The sequence below is a fragment of the Pelobates fuscus genome, chromosome 5, assembly GCF_036172605.1.
Source record: "Pelobates fuscus isolate aPelFus1 chromosome 5, aPelFus1.pri, whole genome shotgun sequence".
Classification (NCBI taxonomy): domain Eukaryota; kingdom Metazoa; phylum Chordata; class Amphibia; order Anura; family Pelobatidae; genus Pelobates; species Pelobates fuscus.
Window position 1 is genome coordinate 223,379,076 of NC_086321.1, and position 24,957 is coordinate 223,404,032.

Consider the following 24,957-nt stretch of genomic DNA (forward strand, 5'->3'; position numbering starts at 1 on the left):
AATGTGATTGCCGTGCATGCACATTAGGTCCCTCACATTGGGGGAGGAGCCAGACTCAGGTGTACTCAGGTAAGTGTCAAAAGGGTTTTTTGCGCGAGTGAGCCACTAGAGGCTACAAATAACATTTTGTATTCCTAGCCTATAATTTCCCTTTAAGCTAAAGTTGTTTCGGTGACTCTAGTGTCCCTTTAACTATCAGTGTTTCTATTTATCATACCATATAATTAAAGGAAAACAGTCCGTTTTCCTGGCACTGCAGGTTCCCTCTCCCTCCCACCCCCCAATTGCTGAAGGGGTGAAAACCCCTTCAGTCACTTACCTGAGGCAGCGACGATGTCCTTCGTCACTGTCTCCTCCTTCGCGTCGCTCCTCCTACTGACTCTGTCGGTCGGTGGGCGAGACTGATCCCGCCCACCGGCCGGGGAGACCTAATGCGCATGCGCATTAGCGCTCCCCATAGGAAAGCATTGAAAAAGATTTCCAATGCTTTCCTATGGGGAAATGAGCAACGCTGGAGGTCCTCACACAGCGTGAGGACGTCCAACGACGTTCTAGCAAAGAAAATCTTTGCTATGAGTCAGGAAGTGCCCTCTAGTGGCTGTCTAGCAGACAGCCACAAGAGGTGGAGTTAACCCTGCAAGGTAATTATTGCAGTTTATAAAAAAACTGCAATAATTATACTTGCAGGGTTAAGAGTAGTGGGAGTTGACCACTCCAATGGGCAGAAGTGGTCTGGGTGCCTGGAGTGTCTCTTTAACAAACTCAAGCACACCTAGTCACTATACTGAAACAAGCAGCTACAGCCTAACATATCTCACAGCAGACTGAAACCATACATTTTCTGTCACTATATTATTAATAATATTTACCCAGCTATATGTCTAGCTCCTCTTGCAATCTCAGTGCACCCTAAGGTGATACACACTGTGTCTGTGCAGACTGGCCCATGTAGGTACAGTCAGTGCCATCCAGTGCCCAGCACATGCTGCAGTATAGCTGCTCTGTGAATGCAGACTGGGAGCTGCTAGCAGTGTGTAGGGAGTGCCTGCCAGGCTGTGTGTGATGTCACAGAGGGGGCGGAGTCTCGGTGTACAGGCTGGGCTGGTGGTGGCTGCAGAAGGAGAAGAACAAGGAGGAGGTGGAAGATGGTGGAATTAGAGGTGATGGCTGCTGGACCTACCGGCTGTCACCTACTTACCTGCTAACAGCAGCCTGCCCGTGCCAGCCTGGGAGCCTCAGATGCTCTGTGTTGGCAGTGTGACAGACAGTGAGGGTGAGCAGTCCACAGAGAGCGGTGATCACAGGCTTTGTGGGTGAGTAATGGCTTTTAATGCTGGGCAGGTGATGGGGCGAGGAATGCATGGTCTGTGACAGAGGGGGAGCTGTGGTGGGCTCTGGCAGAGGACAGGGGTGACCGGTTTGGTAGGCATGGCCTAAGCAGGGAGAGCTGGATGTAGGGATCTATGCTGTGGATGCAGAATGTGGGTGGGATGCAGCATCTGCTGTTTATTCATGCAAATTACTAACCCTTTCACTGCTGTATGGACTGCAAGAGGCATGCTCAAATATAGGACCACATACAGCAGCCCTATAGGGTGTATGGCAAGGACCCAGCCAGATAAATGTATGAAGGGAAGTGAAATATCATGTGCAGTTATCTCCTTTAACACTCTCATTGTCAGTGTTTGTGTTCTCTAAATGCTGAAAACATAGGTGGCCAAAAGGTGAAACCCCCAAATTATTTTAGAACTACAACTCCCATCAGCCATTTCTTGATAGGTGGACTTTTTACAAAGGGGGGAGGAATCCGTTCTGTCTGTAGAGGTTGAATCATTAAAATGATTGCACAGTTTGTAATTACTTCCCAAGAACTACTCTTCTTGTGTTCTTATATAATGACCTGGTGCTGAATGACAGAGGCCTCACATCTCTCCCTGTTTAAAAGGAGCTAACATTATTATTATATGCTTTGAAGCCTGGGGTAAATTAGATGAGGCTCCCTGTTCTAGCTTGTCACACAGAGGCTGGTGCGGCTATGATTTAGCTGTGATTGCCTGTCAGTGTTGTGAAAAGCTGGACTTGAGACCTGTAGGGGAGGGGATAGCCAATAATTGAGCTGCATGAGCACATGGTAGGGGGCTGGCCCTTTTTGTGATGTATGAATTAGACAAGGGTTCTATGGACTAGTCATATGTGTTCTGTGGCCTCTGTGATGTAACAGACAGGGTTAAATGGAAAAAGCTTTGGGCAAACTCATATAAAAAAAGTATATATGTGTACACAGGGTGCATGTTTTCTGAAAGTGCTTCACATCCTATGTGTAAAGATCATCATTTTTGTATTGAAATTGTTAAATTACCGGTACATTATTTTATTTTACCTGTTAAATCCACCAGTACATAGGCACCCAGTTCTGTGCTTTATAACCTACATTTGTGCCCATGTTTTAAAACTAGTACGCAATCTGATTTTTAAGCGGATCAAATTATTGGTTATAGTGTTAATACATACCTGTATACACATACTCTAATCATTTTAAATTTGGAGATGCACCAAATTTTGATATTCAAAAAACTAAATTTATATTCTGTAACCATTTTGTCCCTTTTAAACTCTTTTATACTGTAATATAAAGATAACTGGGTTCTACATAGTTACTATAGATCTTACAGTATCTCAGCTGTAGTCTGCTAAAAAGAAAAGACCTGGTGTTATTTTATTCATACCTGTCAGTAAATTGCATCAGCACTCTTCAGACCAGTTGGTTAGAGGTGATAATATTGTATAAAGGTAATTATATCTATTTTCTATATAATTACTTTTTAATCCAGATTAATCCTTATACTGAACATTACAGTCAATATATAAATCAGTGCTCTCTGGAAATATTTCCTATAATTGTTGTATTATAATAAATAGTCATTACTTGCTAATCATTAATTATTTGGTCTTCTAGATTCTCTGTTTAACAGACATGTTAGCATTACAACTATAGAAAGAACAATTCAACTTTGTATTTTAATGGACAGTTCAGGTGCAATATAAGCATATCCTAAAATGGCATAAACCACTCTGTAATATAATGGCTACAAGTTCTTTGGAAGTAAAACACCATAGCTTTATTGTTCGACTTTGAAAGGCTTACTTCGCAAATATTTAAAACTATTGTTAAGAAAAACCTCCTAATAAAAAAAAAACGTAATCTCCACTGTTAAATAAATAATATCTGACTATGATTTGAAGAGGAGTTGTCACTTCTCAGGATTTTTTAATTATATTTGCTTATCCACTATATTTAACAAAAATATATTTGTAAGGTGTGAATAAAATTAAATGAGATGACAGATGACATATGAACTTGCCTCTCTTTTTTATTTATTTTTTGGTGGAAAAAAAAATCAAATATATTGGCCTAGTAAGGGTTACTGATCACTGAGTGTTAGAAAAAGATGTGTCTGTCATAATATCTGCAGTTTCCATTCCCCCAATTATTAAAGACTGGAAATGCACTGGTTTGAACAGCGTATGGCATCTCATGGGGTTAAGTGACCAGAGTCCAACAATTCAGGGGGGCAGTGCTCCGCCATCTTTAAACTTCACCATATGCCACTGCTAGTTACACCACAGAGATAACCCTCACAATAGTTGTATAATGCTGCCTTATACTCTAAAACTAATAAATGAAAATTCTCAACATAAAACACAGCAGACACTTATTAAAACATAATTAAAAGGGACTGTACTATATAACATTAAAATTATTTGTTTCCTAAGATATACAAACCGTTTGATGCATTCACTCGCTCAATGCTGGAAAAATTAAATCTAAGGGTCACTTCAATGCCATGACCACAATAGTTTATAATAGTGCTTATGGTATTTCATAGCTGCATACTTAATTTAAAATGTATTACCATTTTTCTATATGCAGCTGAATATTTAATGCCCAAACTTAACCCCTTCAATCTAACATAATTTGGGAACCATTATTTCAAGATACAGCAGCCCAAGTACTCGTATGGCATGTACGTGAACACACTCATACCAAAAGCTCTTTTTACTGTCCACCTCACATTACTATTACACACAAGTTAAGTATGCTGACTTGAACAGCATTCACATGCACTGCCTAAAATACTAAATTTTAAAGGGACACTATAGTCACCATAACAACTACAGCTATTGAATTTGTTCTGGTGAATAGAACCTTCAGGCTTTTTGCTGTAAACACTGTCTTTTCAGAGAAAAAACAGTGTTTACATTACAGCCTAGTGATAACTTCACTGGCCACTCCTCAGATGTCTGTTAGAGATCCTTCCTGGGTCATGCCTGCCTAAAATGCATCCAAACATTTAGTGTCTCCTCCCTCTGCATGCAGACACTGAACTTTCCTCATAGAGATTCATCCTCATCTATATGAGGAGATGCTGATTGGCCAGGGCTGTGTTTGAATCATGCTGGCTCTGCCTCTTTGTCAGTCTCAGCCAATCCTATGGGGAAGAAATGTGATTGGATCAGGCTACCACTCCTGCTGATGTCAGCAGGCAGTGAGCAGGTCTAAAGGAAACAGGCACAAAGCATGCAGATGCAGACTTGAATACAAGTAAGATTTACTATATTAAGGGAGGGGACCAGGGTGGCTAGATGGTGGATTTAACCCTATGGGGTCAGGGATACATGTTTGTGTTCCTGACCCTATAGTGCTCCTTAAAATTTGTAATGTATGCTCCTATATAAGTTAGAAATAAGTGTTGTTATTCATCTCCTGCATATCTCACGTTGTACATTAGAATGTCCTTCTTGGGCACAGAAATCCCAGACTACCCCAGAGTTCCAAGCTGGATATTCAAATGAGCGCAGACAGGCCTAGGGTTTTTCTGTTTTTGCAGCTACCCTTGACCTATATTTTGTCAAGTTGTACGTTTCTAGTATCATGGAATTTTTACAGCTGTTTGGGTCTACGTTTTGGCCACCCTTTACCTTTATTGCAAGTTATGGAACCCACCAGTTTAATTTATCAGCAACTTACAGTTATTCACTAAAAGGAGAGTTCTTGGGAATAGGAAATGAATTCAAAGTGAATAAGAAAAATTCTCAAAGTAGGCTTTGCATCCAGCTCAACAACTGTGGTCTGAAATGTGAAATTCACTTTAATTCCCGACAATTTGCACTTTATTGAATAACCCTCTAAAGTAGATATGCGGTTAATATCATATGCTTCTTTTTTTTCAGTAACCTAGTAGGTAATTTGGAATGAAAGACTTCAGTCTGCGGTTGCCAGATATAAAAAGCTATTAAACAGCACATGAAGTCTGTTGCCATGTAGCATGTAGACTTCATATGCTACATGAGGAAAATCAATAAATTCATCAAGACATTCCCTTCATAATTAATAGATTGCCTCCATTCACCAGCATGTCAGAGTAATAATGCGTTCAGGAAAAGATGGCGCCCCCTTTTCCACTAAACTCTTCTCTAGTCTGCCAAATCCAGCCTTTCCTTCAGACCTGTTATGGCTGCTAAGGGAGGGAAAATAATATCACATTGAAGCAGATTATAAGTTTGCAAGGGAGAGCACAGGTGAATGATTAGAAATGCTAAAATAAACAACAATATCTCACAATCTGCCTGACTCATCATATCCGACAGGTGTGTTCACTTAAGCATTCACGATTATTCTCCTTCATTCGCACTTAATTTGTTTTTCACTTCAAAGGAACTGCGTTCTATCATTTTCAAAATTGTCCCTGAAAAATTTAAGAAAGTGAACCTGCATCCATTTCTACACAAATCAAGCACATCTTGGGAAAACAGATGTTAACCTGGTAGCAATGAATTAACACGGACATGTGGTTAAACCTTATTAGACAAGCTGTTTCAGGTAGTCACGCTCCCCAGGGCTGTACTTCCTAGTGTTTTAACCCATTAATAACCGGTTGTTAAATTTGTCACTATCACAACTTTGGTCCCTTTAGACCTTATGCCAGCATGGATTGTCCTGTTCATGTCGCTTTAGCAACTCCAGATATTCCTGTATTTATTAATTCACTGGAACATTACATTGTTTGAATGGGAACCTTAAGGGAATACTGTCATTGTTGATTATTAATCATTGAAAAAAAGATTTAAAATTACTATTTTAGTCTCGTTACTTGTGTGAGATATCTTTAAGACCTATTTGGTTGCAAGCGGCATGTATCAGCCTTGTGCAATTGTAATGGCTGTACATAACCCAGAATGCCTTTTTGAAATGCCTAGCACTTGTGCATTACATCAGAATTGGTCAACACACACTAACTCTTGATTACCTGCATGTAATAAAAATAATTAATGGTGATTTTCCTTTATTGTTTTAAAGGCACAGGCGTTAAAGGGTTACCCCAGGCATCAGAGTCTGCAGTACTGGTTATTTCCCAGTACTGGGGCAAATTGTTATACCTGGGTCTCCTGTCTCCTCTCTGCCGAGCTGCTGAAGCCAGATGCCAATCCTGCCGTCCATTAATTCGTTGAGAGTGTCAGCCCACATTGCTTCCATTTGCTATTATTATAGTTAAATACTATTTTACAACCTTACACCTTTTATTAGAAATAAGGGCAATGCACTATAATGAATATGAAATTAAGTTCAAAATTCAATGAACACTTCAATATTAAGGATATCTGTAATAATAATTTAACAGAAAATGTTATCATCTCATGAAAACGTTTAACGTACATTTATTTTCCATTTTCTGTGGTGTGAATTCCAGGAAAGTGGAATATTTTGTATTTTGACTTTGAGTTAGGTGGGCCACTAACTGGCTAATAATTGCTATTGTATGGCTTATCTTTTATTTGCTTGGTGACAGAAAGTAGTTTTAGCTTCTTCTGTCAGGTATTTGTTACTATACCAAACCTGGTATTCTGATTTATTCCTTGGCTCTTCTTGTGTCTGTGAGATTGCGTGCATTCAATATGGTGCTTGACAGATGAAGTGCTGAACGCAGTCACAATAGGAAAGGCATCAGATGTGCACTTACAATGCATGTGCACGCACTTACTATTTCTTACTTATATATGTTGTCTTTTTTTTCAACGGGCAGATTGTGATATCAAGTACCCAGTGTGATGCACACTGAATCGCAATGTCCCTGAATAGTCTTGCAGCACTGGGAAGTACATTACTGAGATTGATGGGAGCAGCAACGACTGGTTGCTTAAAAGGAAGAAACTGTATGTATCTAATGATGTGTTCACTTTTTCTGATGCCCTAGGCCTGGCCAAGATTATCCCCTTCCTTCCCCCACCTCATGTGCTGGGACCCATCTTTCTGTCATTCTTACCAATCCCTTATTCTCCTTTTTGTTCTATCTCTCCCACCCATCCTTACGTCGTCATCTTTCCACCCTCCTGTCACTTGCCCATTACTTTATTTCCTTTCTTCCTATTATTCTGATACAGTCATTTCTCTCCTCATCCTCCTATTCCCAGCCCATATACTCTTTACACCACATCTCTTATCAGCTCTCTAGACTCCCACATGTACATTCTCATCCTATCCTCCTGTCACTCGCACCCATAGTCCTTTCATTCATTCCCATCCGTTTTTTCCCTTGCCCATACTCATATATATAATTTCCCTTAAAAAACCCATCCATACTCCATAGCTCATACCCCTCACACCCCTTACTCATACTCATATCCCTCCCATCCATCCTTCCCTATAGTAATTTCACTGCCTTCCATCCCTTCCCATGTTACTCCCCTGCCCCTTCTCATTTTTATTTTGCATTTAGTTTTTTTCCCCAATATGTGGACGCCTATCCATTTGCTTATCATGGTGGCCACATTATGTGTGCTTTGTACCTGGAGAGAAACTGTAGGTTGTCTGGGCAGATCGCACTTGATGGATGTGGCATTAGATACTGCCACAGCTGCACAGGGGGAGGGAGGCTGCGATGATCAATATTAGCTCCTGCTGTGTGTGACTGTACTTATTCCAGTAGGCAAGTATTGTACATGGTGGGAAAACGGTGCAACAGCCTGTCGCCCCCTCCATATTGCTGTCTAATGACTAGGCCTTGATGACCTAGTGGAAAATATGCATGTGTGTATCTGTGTGTTGTATTATACGCTATCTATCTAAATAGATCAGACAGTAGTGTTTGCAGGGGAAGGGGTGTCACTTTCTCTTGTACACTTGTAATGACTTTCTATGTACTGATATAAAAACCCTTGAAGGGCTGGAGCAGATGTTGCCAAATGTGTGGAAAATATACGAGTTAATTATGCCAATGGCTCTCTAGATTTTAAACATCACCACCACTAGTCACGTGACAGCATTGCTCTTTTACTGAAGGTGTATGTTAGCTGTTATGCAGACTCTCTATGGTTTGGTACCTAACACGGGTCATCCATTATCTCAAAGGAGATGCAGTGAAAAAAGCATTTTCCTCTATAAATATTCACTGGAGAGAGGAAAAGAAAAACACATTCTCATAGTGGAAGATTCACAAATGCTCTCACTATGAAATCAGTTATGTGACACACTAAACATATGTTTTCAATTATTTAATTAATTGCTGTTTAATTAAAAAATAGGCTCCTTTGTTCTCAAGCTTGTTTTCTTTATTGTCTAAAGGGTGACGTTTTTACAAAGGCATTTGTTAGCTTTCAAAGATGGCACACAGGCACAGAGACAGGAAAAATTGTAGACTATAATTTATATCTTGCAATAGAAATGCATCCTATCTTAACTTTGCATTTTATTCTAAAAGCCAAAGATTATCTAAATAGCACGCACACATAGGGCGAACTCATAGTACAGGTACTTCCTTGAATTTAGTTGCACAGAACTCTCATAGTGTATTGTTTGAATTTATGCTAATCCACTTGGTATAATTTGTATAAGATTAACTGACTATGGTCTTGAATAGGTTTATGGCCAGAAATAAATATAATTTTAAGTTTTTACTGATGTTAAGATTTAGTTACCGCTTGGCATTGTGTGCTTTTTAAAAAAAAAAAAAAAAAAATATTTTGAGCAAGGGTAATCTTTTACTGTTATAGTCCCTGAATCGATATTTCTCAAGCCTTCAACAGAACATTTTAATTGAAATAATTTTTTAACATAGCAGTTATCCAATGGACGTTGGCATTTAAACATATCTTTGCATGTGGAAAAAACAAAATGAAAAAAATAATAAATAAAATATACGGGTAAAAAAAACAACAACATTTTGTGAGAAAGATCACGTGCATCATAGGTACTAACCAAACATCCTTGATCCCCTGCAGTGTGAAAGAAGAAAGAATAAGGTTGGCAATAGCAAAAGGAGGAGTAAAGAAGAAGAAAAGCAATCTATGAGCACATTAATGCTGTGTGTTGTTTTATGAAGAATAAAAGACCTCCTGCCCTTTTCCCAACAAGTCAAGAGCAACCTCTCCCAAAATCAAACTCCCTATCCGTAGGACAGACTAGTTCGGTATGGTCTATGGGGGATCTTATAGGACTGGTTTGAGAAGGATTGATCTTGTAAACCTGAACCTGTGCACCCTGCCCTGATTTTTACACAACAATATATCTGCACGTATTTCATTGCAAATAAAGTGTAACATGTGAGATGTAATAATTCACTGTAGGAGCACATCAACGTTTACATGCTACTTGGAATTATGTTAAAAGGTTTCAATAAGTGAAATGTGTTAAATAGTTATGAGAAGTACTATGACAATGTACTCTCATGGTAGTATAGCTCATTGAGCAGTATAGGATAATTCTTGGCACTCTGTAGAGGGAGATTCATGTAAGTTTAGTTATTTGAAAAGCAGTGCAAAATTGTAAAAGTGGAGTAATCACCAAATGTCATCTGCCTGCTGATACTATTGATTTCCACGGTGACATCCTCATTTTACAATTGTGCACCACATTCCAGCTCATAACACTTAAAGGAACACTATAGTCACCAGAACAACTACAGCTTATTGTATTTGTTCTGGTGAGTATAATCCTTCCCTTCAGGCTTTTTGCTGTAAACACTGTCTTTTCAGAGAAAATGCAGTGTTTACATTATAGCCTAGTGATAACTTCACTAGCCACTCCTCAAATGGCTGCTTAAGGTGCTTCCTGGGGCAGTGCTGCCATTCAATGTCTCCATGCTCTGCGTGCAGACACTAAGCTTTCCTCATAGAGATGCATTGATTCAATGCATCTCTATGAAGAGATTCAAGGCTATGTTTGGCTTGTGCTAACTCTGCCTCGATCTGCCTCCTTGTTTTAGAGGCATAATTCTGGGAAATCATGGAAGTTTTTGAGCAATCATTTTGGCATATCCTCGCAGTTTTAGAGCAATAATTTTGGCATATCATGGCAGTTTTAGAGGCATAATTTTGGGTATCATGGCAGTTTTAGAGGCAGAAACATGGCACATCATGGTCATCTGTTTTAGAGGCATACAGCTGCTTACTCACAGACTCAGTCAGAATCAGAAGTTCTGTGTAATGCTCTTTCATCCAGGCACCTCACGTTGATTATCCGTTGATTAGTTCCAGTGGTGGAACTAATGTAGAGAGAGCCCTGGTGCAAGTATGTTTTCTGGGCCCCCTCTAGTGCAAGTGTGGCCAAAAGGTAGATCCTCATCTGTCAGAGAACTTCAACAATGCTATACCAGCTAGGGATCTACCATTTGGCCATCGTTTCAGGGTTATATTTGCGAACAGTGTTTGAGCGTTTGTAAGAATGTTTTTGTATATGAGTATATGTACGGTTGTATTTGTATGTACCCTTGCCATTGGAATGTAGTGGTGTACTTGTGTGTAATGTTTGCGTCTGAATGCAGGGGTGTTTGCAGGGCCGGACTGGCCCACTGGGATACCAGGAAATTTCCCGGTGGGCCACAGGAACTTGGGGCCGCCGGGCAGACAGCCCAAATCATTAGGCTAATGTCTTTTAAGTATGCTTCCCTCGGACTGTGCCAGCCTGTGTCAGTCCGAGGGGAGTGAAGAGGGAGGAGCTGGGGGCTGGTGCGGCCGCAATCAGGCTGCTGGCGACCGCATGGAGACCTGTCAGTCTCCCTGCACAATTGACATCAGTTCTAGCAACATGTCCGGCCCTTGCACATAAGCACCGCCTCCTGGATGCAAGATCCACCTCCCGGATGTAAGATCCGCCCCCAACTGCATGTTGTTGACCTCTCTGGAAGGAAGAGTCTACAAAATGGCAACTTCACCTACCAGTGCCGGGTAAGCTTTCAGCCATGACTGTGTGTGTGTGTGCCTGCTAGTGAGTGAGCTTGTGTGTGTGTGTGTCTGTGTGTGTGTCTGCTAGTGAGTGAGCTTGTGTGTGTGTGTCTGTGTGTGTGTCTGCTAGTGAGTGAGCGTGTGTGTGTGTGTGTGTGCGTGTGCGCCTGCTAGTGAGTGTGCGTGTGCGCCTGCTAGTGAGTGTGCGTGTGTGTGTGTGCGCCTGCTAGTGAGTGTGCGTTTGTGTGTGTGTGTGTGCGCCTACTGGTGAGTGAGCGAGCTTGTGTGTGTGTGTGTTACCTGCTAGTAAGTGAGCTGGTGTGTGTGTATCTGATAGTAAATGAGCTTCTACGTGTGTGTGTGTGTGTGTGTGTGTGTGTGTGTCTGTGTCTGTATATAGCGAGTACATTGTTTTATATATGTGAATGTTCTAGTTGAACATGCATCTTAGAAATATCTTTTTGCACTATCTAAATTCTCATCAACCTCTAGCTCTTCCTGAAAATAATGCATATTTATCCAGTTAGCACTGTATTTTAATCATTTTCAATGAATTTAAATGTCCTTGACTTTTTAAAGTTTATTGACTTGACACTTATATTAGAATGAGGCAATAGTTTTCTCTTGCCTCATTATGGCACTTTACTATTAATCTTTATTTACTCAACCATTTTCTCATGCTTATATATTGCACTTTGAATCTGATTGCACTTTATTCTAACATTACTGTATTCCTTTATTGTGCACTTTAATATTGCTGAATGATCTTAGAGGCTATCTGTTTATGGACATTGATATCTATACTTGTTGTTTATTATGTCCGCTATTGATACTGTTTCCCCTTCCTTTCTTGCATGGGAAGCGTGTCAGGGTTGCCTTGGTGATCCGACAGAACCCCTGTCTCAAAGAGGAGGAGCCTATTTAGGCCGTGAGGAGTCCTTCTCCCGACGGCAAGCGTACATGCATAGCAACCAATGAGATTGAAGCATCTCGGGCTGCTATTGAAACATGACGCGGCTGGAATGTTTTTTTCAACTCCTCCCTGAAACTAGTATCTGGCATGACATGGAAGTTCTTGCGCATGCACCTGGGCAATCTGCGCACGCTGAGCAATCAGGAGGACTAGGAACAGCTGATTTGGGGAGGTTTTTTTTTTTTTGTGTGTGTGTTTCCTTGCCTTTTATATAAAGCCATATACATATGATTATGGTTTTTGTGTCCTGATGAAAGCTCCAATGTGAAATGTTGATCTGGATTTAGTTGAATAAAAGATTGTTTTGGAGTTCCCAGAAAGCCGGTATTTTTGTGTGATTTTATATATATATATATATATATATATATATATATATATATATATATATATATATATATATGCACAAAGCCAAAGGATATTGCATAAACAGACTCACTTGGATTCATGCCATTACAGCAAGGAGTTTGAAAGACCCACCTCTATGAAGCATAGCAGTGTGTCGAATGAGTTACTGCTTTCCAATGCAAATGGTAATATATTTAATGGGAGACAGGGATGCACTTTTAAATATTTGCGTATGCTTGGCTGCTTGTCAGGAATCAGATATTTTTTATCTGCATACAATTTAGCCCATTTATGTAGTTTAAATATTACATTTTTTATCATTAACATCCAGGGGCCGTATGCATTGTATTTTCTTACTGCTGTGGAAAGGACTGTCAAATTTTAACGTCAATTACACCCAGCTGTTATATTCCAAATGTGATGAAAAGTGAGATATCAAGAAGGAATTGAAATGAACATACGTAGTTGAATCAAATGGCATAGCATATTTATGAAATAATCCCATGGCGTTACTCGCCTATTTGCATTGCAGCTGGAGGAGTTAAGGGTCGTTAATTAACAAGGACTTTAATTACGGTGGATAAAACATTCAGTGTCCTAGCCTAAATCATTCTTTTAATTGTCAAGTTTTATTTTAAATATTTTAATAAAAAATACATTAATATGAAAATAAATTTAAACGTAAGTGTGTTTGTATGTGTATATAATATATAGTTGTAATCAAACTTATTTAACCCCTATTGAAAATCAAGTTTATTGTCAAAATGTACAGACTTCCAGCTGTTTGCAATGAACAAATCAAACAAAAGCAATTGAAATACCTCAACACAACAAATGCTTTCTAGCAGTCAAATTCAACAGAAAATTAAAATGGAAGTCCTCGTGCATGATTATCTCTTCTCTTAACTTTGTGAACCACTCTTTTGACTTATATTATATTATATATTCTAGTAGTCAAACGTGGCACTCCACAAACCCCTAGCCAGTTCAGGTATTTCAAGTGTTCTAGTTCAAGCACACCTGGTGCAACTAATGAAGCCCTTCATTAGTTGCATCAGGTGTGCTTGAGACATCACCTGTTTTGTATATTTGTGCTGTTGTGAGGGATTCTATTCAGGGGGTTGAATCATTTTGAGGCTGGATAAGTTATTATAAGTTGCATTTTCGGTTGAGTTTGGGGAAACCACTGGAAGCATTTGTTGTGTTGAGGCATTCCAATTGCTTTAGTTTGATGTGTTCATTGCAAACAACTGCAAGTCTGTAAATGTTGACAATAAACCTGATTTTCAATGGTGGTTGTAGAGTTTTGATAACAAATGTGTATAAACTCTTTTTGGGGGACGGCATTTCCCTCCATATATACATCAGATGTAGCCTGTATTATTATTGCAATTTATATAGCGCCAACAAATTCTGTAGCGCTTTACAATATTATGAGAGAGGGTATTTCACTGGTAAGCAATTACAAGAAAACTTACAGGAACGATAGGTTGAGGAGGACCCTGCTCAAACTAGCTTACAGTCTATAGAGAGTGGGGTATAAAACACATTAGGACAGGAAATAGCAATCAATTAAGGTGGGAATGAAGCAGAGCTGGAGGAGCAAGTAGAGTGCTGCCCTTTAGGAGAGAGCAAGAGACAGGTATGTGAGGTAGAGGTTACTCTTTAGGAAAGCTTATGGCCTCCCAGAGACGGGTTTTAAAGCACTTTTTTAACGATTGAAAACTAGGGGAGAGTCTGTGGTGGTAGGCAGGCTATTCCATTGGAAGGGAGCCGCCCGCGAGAAGTCCTGCAAGCGTGAGTTGGCCATACGGGTGCAACAGTGGACAGGAGAAGGTCCCGGGCAGAGCGGAGAGACCAAAAAGATGCATAGATATGGGACAATAGTTAGAGGGGAGGATGGGTCAAGAGATTTTTTTTTTTTTTTTTTTTTAAGGATCAGTACTACAGGGGCATGTTTAAGGTCAGCAGGGACAACGCCAGAAGACAGAGAGAGCAGTTGAAAATGTGTGTTAAGGAAGGCACAAGACAAGGGGAGAGAGATCTGATAAGGTGAGACGGGATAGGATCGAGCGGGCAAGTGGTGGGGCGAGAGGAAGAGAGAAGCGCAGCCACCTCTTGTTCAGTAGCCGGGGAGAAAGTCTGAAGGGTAGCAAAGGCATGGTCTACGTGTGTACATAAGAGAAAAGGAGGGAGGAGTTCCAGGTACAATTCTGTATTCATTTTGTTACGGTTCTGTGTTTTTACTGTCTGTCTGGTTCGAATTGTGTGAACCTGTGTCTTTTGGTGCCAGCGTGCCTGGTTGCCGGTTGAACCCTGGGTTATTGCTAAATGGTAAGCTTCTTGCCTACGGAAGAGGGAAGTGGTCACTTGGGTTTGGCCTGTGCTGTAGACTTCTCTCGTTGGCGGGGTGCTGGGCATTGTAACCTGTTACTGGTATGTGGTGGGGGGGGGGTAGGGAGGGGTTGACTACGAGGGGATGGTTGGATCTTGGTAGTGTAGGGGGGGGGGGTGTGCTCTCTCATCATGTGCCCTCTCTGCATTTGCCGCGTTTCGTCTGTTAGGTAGGGGACGAGGAACGGGGGCAAGATTTCCCCGGAGGTGGATTTGGCCATTATTCGTTTTGATTTCGGGCTGTAGGAGTGTGGTCTGTGTCTGTGTCGTGTGGTGTTTGTGCCTTGAGGCTGCTTATTTTTGGGGGCATAGTGCTCTGTTGCCCTGTCTCTAGGCTGGTGTTTGTCTCGGATGTTAGGCGTCCCCTTGGTCGGTGCCGACCCTCAGGATAATGTTGGTCTGTGGGTTATGGTCAGGGATCTGGCGTTTGGGTGTTTCCTGTCTTGCCCCCTCCTCGTCGGTGGTTGGGATGTGGGTGGTCTACCCCCCTGGCCGCCCGCCCGCCGGGTCCCCATTGGCTGGGGGTGGGTAGTGGGTTAGGCTGTTGGTGGGCTGAATGATTTTGTAAGGAAGGGGGGAGGGGGGAAGGGGAAGGGTGTTGAGTGTGGGAGGTGTCCGGAAGTTGCTTCGGTGTATGCGCCCGGCTTTCAGCTCTTCTGCATTGTTCGGTCTCATGTCTCTCATCTTTCTCTTGGCAATGCCCCATAGATTCTCTATGGGGTTCAGGTCAGTGACTTTGCTGGCCAATCAAGCACAGTAATCCCACTGTCATTGAACCTGCTTTGGTGCTTTTTCCTGCTGGAAAATGAAGTCCGCATCCCCATGAAGCTCGTCTGCGGAAGGAAGCATGAAGTGCTCCAAAATCTCCTGGTAGACGACTGCGTTGACTCTGGACTTAATGAAGCACAGGGGACCAACACCAGCAGATGGCATGGCTCCCCAAATCAACACAGACTGTGGAAACTTCACACTGGACTTCAAGCATTTTGCAGTGTGTGCCTCTCCATTCTTCCTCCAGACTCTGGGTCCTTGGTTTCCAAATGAGATGCAAAAGTTGCTCTCATCAGAAAAGAGGACTTTGGACCACTGAGCAACAGAACCGGCCTGACATTGTTTGTTGTTCAGGAGCGGCTTGACAAGAGGAATACGACATCTAAAGCCCATGTCCAGGATCCGTCTGTGTGTGGTGGCTCTTGATGCACTGACTTCAGCCTCAGTCCACTCCTTGTGAAAGTCTTCAACACTTTTGAATGGCCTTTTCCTGACAATCCTCTCCAGGCTGTGGTCATCCCTGCTGCTTGTGCAACTTTTTCTTCCACACTTTTCCCTTTCACATAACTTTCTATTAATGTGCTTTGATACAGCACTTCGGGAACATCCAACTTCCTTCGCAATTACATTTTGAGGCTTTCCCTCCTTATGGAGGGTGTCAATGATGGGTTTTCTGCACAACTGTCAGGTCAGCAGTTGTCCCCATGATTGTGATTCCTACTGAACCAGACTGAGAGACCATTTAAAGGCTCAGAAACACTTTGCAGGTGTTATGGCTTACTTAGCTGATTAGAGTGGGACACTGTGAGCCTAGAATATTGCAATTTTCCACAGTATTCTAATTTATTGAGATTGTGGATTTGGTTTTCATGAGCTGTAAGCCATAATCACTGCTTGAACTAACTTTCTTTGCATGTAATGCATCTATCTCATATATTAGTTTCCCCTTTTACGTTGCATTACTGAAATAAATTAACTTTTGCACGATATTCAAATTTTTTGAGTGTCACCTGTATTGGCGTGGGAAGGTCTAATGATTTAAATGTTAGGAAAAAATATACATTGTGTCTGTCATTAATAGTTCTTTAGTTTCTGGGGGCAGAGCCTGACTGCCATGTAGACAGACGTGTTCAACAAGAGCTCCCATGCCTGGTTCCAAATATTGTGGACAATTCCTGGTCCACAAACTTTTCTTGACTGCAGCCAGCATACCCCTTGTTCACGGGACGACGCTGTACCCTTTTTAACAACTTCTCCTCCACTGAATTGCGGCCTACACTTGTTGGAACCGTGGGGAGACTGCTGCCTCCTCCCCCACTGTCTCCCTGCAGGATGCTGGGAGGAAGTGACAGGCTGTCACTTCCTCCCACCCGGCCGACATTACAGGTGCCCGACCGTGCCCCTGTTCAGGAGTTATGTTTCCCCGTTTCTATAATGATTGCACCGGGGAGGGCGCCGCGGCACACAGTTTGGGAACCGCTGCAGTTTCACTTGTTTCAAATTATTATTCCTTACTTTGTGTCAAGACTGAAAACCCCCCTTTATTATCCAGTTTCTGGATGTCCTAAAATACAGGACAATGCCGGACCTTTTTAAAGTGCTTGTATCCCCCCCCACTAGATGGGTAAATATAGGTTTATGGTGGTGTTAGTAGAGAGATCAGCCAGGGGACAGAGTCTAATTCCAGGGATAGATAGAGGGGGGGGGGGGGGGGGGGGAAAGGTGTTACGGCTATGCAACAGATAAAGAAGAGAAGTACAATCAAGAATTTGAAATATTATTTCAACACTAGAGGGTGAAAGTGTCATTGTCATTGTGAGGTTTATCATGAGTGTCACTTCACTGAAGATAATTGCAAATTCTTGCAACAGAGCTTGCAATGTTCAATATGATAAGGAAATCTGAGATCGTATTTTTCTTGTCTTGAATTTAAAACAAGGTCATGGACAATATAATAATAAAAAAAATACTTAACGTAAACAGAAATTGACAAATTAAATGGGGCAAGCACTTCTTATTTGCTGCCAAATTCTGGATTTCACAAAAGTGAACCAGTAAACGGTTTTCTGCATTGATGTAATCTGATTGATTAAACTTTAGACCAAATGTTCTGTCCTTCACACAGTCTTATTTTAAAGGCACCAGCATGTAAACAACCGAGAACCCCTCAAAAGGAACACTCCAAATACTATAACCACTACAGCTCGCTGTAATTGTTTGGTGCCCTGGCGCCACCCCTCATCATAATTACTCAAACAGTTGTTGAACCTACTGATCCAGTGGCCGATTCCACCTCCACTGCTAACTCTGGATGAATGAAGAGATGAATTCCTAAGCAAGCACTTTCACCTTTACTGCGTTGACGCACCCAATACAAGTTCCTAGCTGTCTTCACAGTCTTTATCTAAAAGTCAGACCTTCGCTGTACTCATGCTCATCCGCATGTACCAATGCTGTGTACAGTCCTTTCAGATGATTGTGAATGGGCCTGTCAGTAGGCCAATTGCAATCGTAATATGGCTGTCCAGCAGCACTTCTACTCATCAGAAGTTATAAACTGAATAGTTACTGGGGGTTAGGCTGCATATCCTATGAATTTCTACTGGGAAGGGGTGCATTAGATGAAATCAGACCTCACAGACCAAAATGGTAAGAATATGATTTGTAGAGCATTTTCCTTGTTTAGGAGAGTTTGCTGGTGTGAATCTACACCAGGAACTGTATTTGCAATTAAATAGTATATTGAGTTTCTCTTTTTAATTGTATTTATTTTTTTAAAGGAACGCTATAGTCACCAACACAACTTCAGCTTAATGAAGCAGTTTGGTTTTTATAGATCATGTCCCTGCAGTGTCACTGCTCAATTCACTGCCATTTAGGAGTTAAATCCCTTTTGTTTCTGTTTACACAGCTCTAGCCACACCTCTTCTAACTGGGACTGACACAGTCTGCATGAAAAAAAACATTTAATTTTCACTCAGAAGTTACTTACTAGAAAAGTGTTTTGTTTTTTTTTTTAAATCTCCTGCTCTGTAAATTGAACTTTAATTACATTTAGAATTTAATTCTAAATGTAAACATATTTTACAGTAAAGGAAGTGTAGAGATTACATGACTCTTTACAGGAAGTGTTTAGGAAAGCTGTGTAAGTCACATACAGGGAGGTGTGATTAGAGATACATAAACAAAGTGATTTAACTACTAAATGGCTGTAGCGGTACTTATCCTCTCCAGGGGCCAGGGCGAGGTCCTCCTTCGCCGCCGTACACTGTCCTGCAACTAATGGGGAGGCGTGCACTGACCGCGAGAAGCGGCCACGTGACGCGCCTGGCACTGGGAGCGCACAGTGCATAGCGGGCGCGCATTTAAAGGGACAGTGGGAGCAAAAAATAAAAAAGGTCTCCCATTGGCCCATGTCATTCCACATTCCCCATACTCACGTTTTGGGGGCGTGGATATGACAAGGGCCAATCAAATTAAACTAATAGGCATTTATACTCACCTTTCCCTTAGCTCCCTGCCCTATCGTGGTTTCTGATTCAGTTCCCTTTAGTGCTTGCTTCGTTCAGTAGTGTTTTTTTCGTGCTTGACCTTGGCTTTGTATCCCTGCTTTATCTTGTTCGCCGGTTTCCTGACTCCTGTGTACCAGTCCTTGGCAAGTTCTTGTTTACGCTGTCTCTCTGTTCCCTTGACCTCGGCTCGTTCTTGACTCTGTCTTTTCCTGTCCACGTCAAAGTCCGGCCATTCTAAGGCCCGGTATCTTGTTTTCTTGCCTCTAGTTGGACTATTCTTGCGTGTTGGGGTATACCACCGTGACAATGGCAGAGAACTGAGCAGTGATACTGCAGGGACATGACCTATACACCAAAACTGCTTCATTATAGTTACCAAAAAAAAAAACTGTAGCTTAGTGTCCCTTTAATTTCATCATAGCACATGAGTGTTTCCCTTTCCCTGGGGTCCAGTGTGGGACTTGTGTAGTCTTTGGCTCTTCCAGTACTGTTCCCTCAAAGTGTTTAGTAATGCTGGGATCGGAGTGACATTATAACCTTATTATAACCCAGGTCTCTGCATCACCACATGGCACACAAGGGAGAAGTGCTGGAAGATCATGAGAAGTGCTGAAGATTATAGCTTTAGTTTTCAATGCTGCCTCCGCCTCCATTTTCCATCTGGAAACTGTATTTGGGCAGAATACGCACCTGATGGCCAAGTAAGCAGGTTCCTGCTCTGCCTTGGCGCACAGTCGGCCGCCTCATAGGGGGCGCTGAGATGGGCAGGGTGAAGCTCTTGGCATTCATCCTGCCATTGGTGTGTGTGTACCCCCTGTTGAGAAACAAACTTGAGAGTAAGATTAAACATTAGACCTCTTTTTAAAGGAAATGTGTAGGTCACATGCATGGGGAGGTGTGACTAGAACTGCATAAACAATGTGATTTAATTTCTAAATTACAAACAAATTGAGCAAACTGCAGTGAAAACAGTGAAACTGCAGGGGCATGATCTATACATTAAAATTACTCCTTTGAGCTAAAGTTGTTTTGTGCTTATAGTTTTCCTTTTGTGCAGCCACATTTTGTGACATAAAACAGTGATTCTGTTTGCATTATCCTAATGGTGTTTCACTGCCATTGAAGGCAATAAAATGCTCCTAACACAGGCTTTGTTTTTCAGTATCGACATTTCTTGGGCAATACTACCAGTGAACATATGTAACAATTTCTGATGTTTTGTTTTTTTTAGTTTGTGTTTATTTTTTACATTTTCTATTTTATTAGTAGTTTGGAATACTAATGTTTTATCTTATATTGTTACATGTATACATAATTTATGTAGAAGCAAAGTTTACTGCATATTATAAATCAAACAAACATACAAATAAGGAATTTATAAGATAAAAAACAAGCAAACGATCAAACCAAAACATTGGGATTAGCAAAAAGAGAAACAATATGGTCCAAATAATGTTACATCGTAGAACATTCTCTATAGAGTTTTAGACTATCAACTACATAAAGATCAGTTCAAAGCAGCTGTTACTTTGCAGGTTTTGCTTTGAAATTAATCATTTTCTTTCGATTTTTAATTTTTTTTTTTAAATTTACCATTGATTTTTAGTTTGGATAGAACAATTTTTTTCTATGGGCAGTCTGATTGTTGCGATTTTTTTTTTTTTTTTAAAGATGCATTAGAGTTGCTAAGTTAAATAACCCACAATCTAGCCGTCAAAAGAACCCCAAATAAGGGCAAACTGCTGACATCATAGACAGACGAGAACAAAACTGGAGATGCTGAGATCTTGAGATCCGGCACAAAAAGTTAACGATAATAAATATAAAGACAAGTGGCAATGGGGGGCATGGCCACGGACCGCATGGAAACGGACGCATAAGCTGTGCGCTCCGCTGAGCCGTGGGTCCTACAGTGTGTTTTCCACAGCAATCGGGTCGCTTATCACAGCCACCCACGACGCATATTACACCCAGAACACAATGGCTACGAAATCAGCCAAAAAACTGAAACGGAGAACGATGGATTCTCACTTACACGCGCAGCAAGCTACTCCCGCACGAATCCAAGATGGCGTCTGAAGAACCGGATCGGCCACATGGGACTCAGATGCAGGTGACCGCCAAAGCAGCTTCCCTAACACTGCTACTGCCTCAGCCACAGATGCCTCAATTAGCACCATGCTTGATAACCTTAAAGCAGATCTGCGCTCTGACTTCTACAAACTGGCATCAGACATAAGAGCTGACATCCAATCACTGGGGGACAGAACAGCACACCTGGAGGAACAAACAGAGGGATTACAAGAAGCCCACAATGTCCTTGCAGAAGCCCATGCAGCACTGGAAAATAAGGTTAGCTACTTAGAAGGAAAGATTGCTGACAATGAAGATCGGGATAGGAGAAACAATATTAGAATCCGCGGAATATCTGAAAACGTTAAACCGCAAGACCTTGCGCAATTTGTGCAGAAATTATTTAAAACTATAATCCCCACGCTGACGGAGGCTGATCTTCGCCTAGACAGAACGCACAGGCTTCCTAAACCAAAATACTTACCTGTGACCACACCATGAGATGTCATTACCAGGGTCCACTACTTCACGGTGAAGGACCAGATAATACAGACGTCTAGGCTCAATGCGGCCCTACCAGGCGACTATGCAGACATCAAACTCTTCATAGACCTATCAGCGACCACTATGTTCAAAAGACGGTCATTTGCACCCATAACGGCGGCTCTGCAAAACGCTAATATCCTGTACAAGTGGGGATTCCCTACCAAGCTAATTATCAGAAGAAACGGAATTGACCGAACCATCATGTCGCCGGAGGAAGGCCTAAAGCTCCTAGAAGATTGGAATATTTCCACCCCCGCGATTGACTCTCGCAGGCAAGACCTACCACCGCCACGCAAAATGGCAAGAAACTGGCAGCAGGTCCCATGATGCCAAACTATACACGAAGATTCTAAGCAATAGACTCACACCCATAATCAGTACATTAATCCACAATGACCAAACTGGGTTCGTCAAAGGACATCAAGGTTCAGATAATACCCGAAAAGTCCTCAACATATTGGCCACAATGGAGAGGGGATCGGACGGAGGCATGGCACTGGATGCGGAGAAGTCCTTCGACCGACTCAATTGGGCATACATGCAAAGGGTGTTACAGAAATTTGGTTTCCCATCAAAGGCATTATGGCATTATACACAACACCAGCAGCTAAAGTAGCTCATGGGGGTTACATCTCAGACCCCTTCCAAATATCGAATGGAACGAGACAGGGATGCCCCCTGTCGCCCGTGCTCTACATTGTATCCCTCCAACCCCTAGCACAAAAAATAAGAAATTATCCCAACATACAAGGCATTAAAATCTTAGGACGCGAATACAAACTAGCACTATTCGCAAATGATATCCTGGTGACACTGGAAAACCCGCAATTTTCATTGCCGCCCCTGATGGAAACCTTACAGGAGTTTGGAGACATATCACACTATCGCCTAAACCAAGACAAAACTCAAGCACTACCCATCAAACTTCCCCTACTCACCACATCCTCCCTGAAGGAGCAATATGCGTTTGATTGGAGGACATACTCACTTACTTACCTTGGTGTAAAAATTGCACCTTCTAAAGCCGAAGTGCAGAAATTAAACTACCTAACCCTTCCACAACAGTGTAAGGAAGACACACACAAATGGTCACAGACACATATTTCTTGGTTGGGCAAAGTAAACGCATCCAAAATGATGATTTTACCGAAACTGCTTTACGTATTCAGAATGCTGAATATCTGCATCCCACAAACACTTCTAAAAACGCTCCAGACTATATGCAATGCTTTCATCTGGGGAAACAAAAAACCACGTATAGCCAGTACGATACTATATAAACACACAAAACAGGGCGGTGTGGGGCTACCCAATAAAGGCCTGTACTATAAGGCCTATGCCTTGGTCACAGGGGTACTAATGCACACCGATGAGGGAACCACACAATGGGTAGACATGGAGAAAGCCCAATTCAGAGACATCCAGGCGCTAGCATATCTCTGGACACCAAAAAAATTAAGAACAGCGCAACCACACCTCCTACCCACCACGAAACTCACTGTCCAGTTCTGGACGACATACTTAGAGACCATAGGGAAAAAGCACACATTCCATGATAGGGCCCCACTGATGGCCTTAAAATCCATTTCATCAGACATACGCCTAAGGAATTGGGAGCAGGCGGGAATAACACATACACCAATTGATCCAACCCAAAGGAGTGATACCATTCCCAGAAATACAACAAAGATGGGACCTACCCAACAATGCTATCTTCACATACTTACAAATTAAGGGAATCATCACTACGCATGTACACAGCCGATACGCAAACCCTACCAACATGTCGCCACCAACAACGGCAATACTAGGCCGATGTTGGAAGCACCCCACGAAACCAAAAACCATCTCCATGTGCTCCAAAGCTTGGGAGAACACAACACCCAACACGACACCACACTGCAAAACAGCCTGTGCCATAACACTCACAGATGAGGAATGGATACAGATACTAAATAACTTATCTAAATGGACAAAATGCTACTCGCACAAAGAAGCACATAATAAACTACTATACAGATGGTACTTAACTCCCCACAAACTTCACAAAATCTACCCGAACACCCCCCCCCCCCCCGCTCTGTTGGAGATGCTCTGCAGCAGACGGTACACTCCTGCATATCTGGTGGACATGCCCCAAAATCAAACCTCTATGGATAGAAGTGCGCAATACGCTACACGCCCTTAAACTCCCTGATGCCCAAAACACCCCTGAAACATACCTGCTGATGAGATTCCCTCCAACGTACAAACACTCTCACAGCCAACTAAGTGCCCTCACAATCCTAGCAGCCTGCAACCTATTGGCTTTACATTGGAAGTCCACAGCGTGCCCTAACAAAGCCTAGCTATGGGACAAAATACAACAATTCTACATTTATGAAAGAATGGCCACACCTAATGCCAAATCAGCACAGGTGTTTAACACAACATGGTCACCATGGGTAGAATTATACAACCAGCAGCCAGTTGGGTAGAGTCGTGATTGTTACTCGATAAACTGATCCTCCACGCCAACATACAGGAACAGGGCCACTGTCATGATGGCTATATGAATGATAACCATACTAATGATGATGCATATCGATTCAAATTACCTTGTTGTACCAACTCCCTCCCGTACTTTAACCCTAATGTTTCACTTGAATAACTTGTTGATGCAATGTTTCCAACTGCATACTGTTTTGAACTGTACCTGTATCTGTACTTCAATGCCAAAAACCCAATAAAACGTATATTGGAAAAAGACAAGTGGCAATGAGGGGAATATAATTTTTAAGATACAAAGGGCATAAGGAAAAGAAAACTGAATGAACAAAAGAAAAAATGACAATACCGTTTTATTGTGTCTTTATTAATGATTTATTTAGTTGTGGTCAGTACATAATATATAATATAATACTACGTCACGGACAAATACGGTAACACAATCAAAATTTTATATTTGCATTCTCCCCTACCCCCAATTGTCATGTTTTTTATTCAGCTGAATGCATTTGAATGTGTTAACCTACACTTCAGATATCTTTTTTTTTTTTTATATATATTTTCTAAAAAAAATGGTTTGGTAAGCGGAATATTTGACTTGAAATAATAAAACAATATAGGCACTATAACCGTTTTGTC

General features: G+C 41.6%; 1 protein-coding gene across 1 annotated transcript in view; it reads left to right on the forward strand.

Annotated features, from left to right (window-relative positions):
- Window positions 1–1,089: 1,089 nt before the first annotated feature.
- Window positions 1,090–24,957, forward strand: part of APBA1 (amyloid beta precursor protein binding family A member 1) — a 198,199-nt gene continuing 174,331 nt past the window's right edge. Inside the window, exon 1 of the mRNA XM_063455056.1 lies at window positions 1,090–1,313. The gene's annotated coding sequence lies outside the window, so the exon portion shown is untranslated. The remainder of the gene's footprint in view (window positions 1,314–24,957) is intronic.